We start from the raw sequence: 268 nt of genomic DNA on the forward strand, positions 1-268 counted from the left end.
TGCCTGTCCCGAGGAGGTAGCCCCGCCACCACTGGTGTGCTGAGCCACACGTGTGCTGAGCGTGGCATCCTCAGCTCTGCCCCGGGGGCAGCGGGTGTCACCGTGGGTATCCCCGTGAGTGTCACCCCGGTGCCAGCACGGCTGTGTGTGTGTGTTTGTGTGAGTGTCCGTGGGTGCTCGCCTGTGTGCCTGTGTATGTGTGAGGGTGCCCGCGTGTCTGCTGTGAATGTGTGTCCGCACACACGTGTGCGTGTCCCTGTGCGCGCCC

Source organism: Corvus brachyrhynchos, unplaced genomic scaffold (assembly GCF_000691975.1).
Source record: "Corvus brachyrhynchos isolate BGI_N302 unplaced genomic scaffold, ASM69197v1 scaffold4, whole genome shotgun sequence".
NCBI classification, from domain to species: Eukaryota; Metazoa; Chordata; class Aves; order Passeriformes; family Corvidae; genus Corvus; species Corvus brachyrhynchos.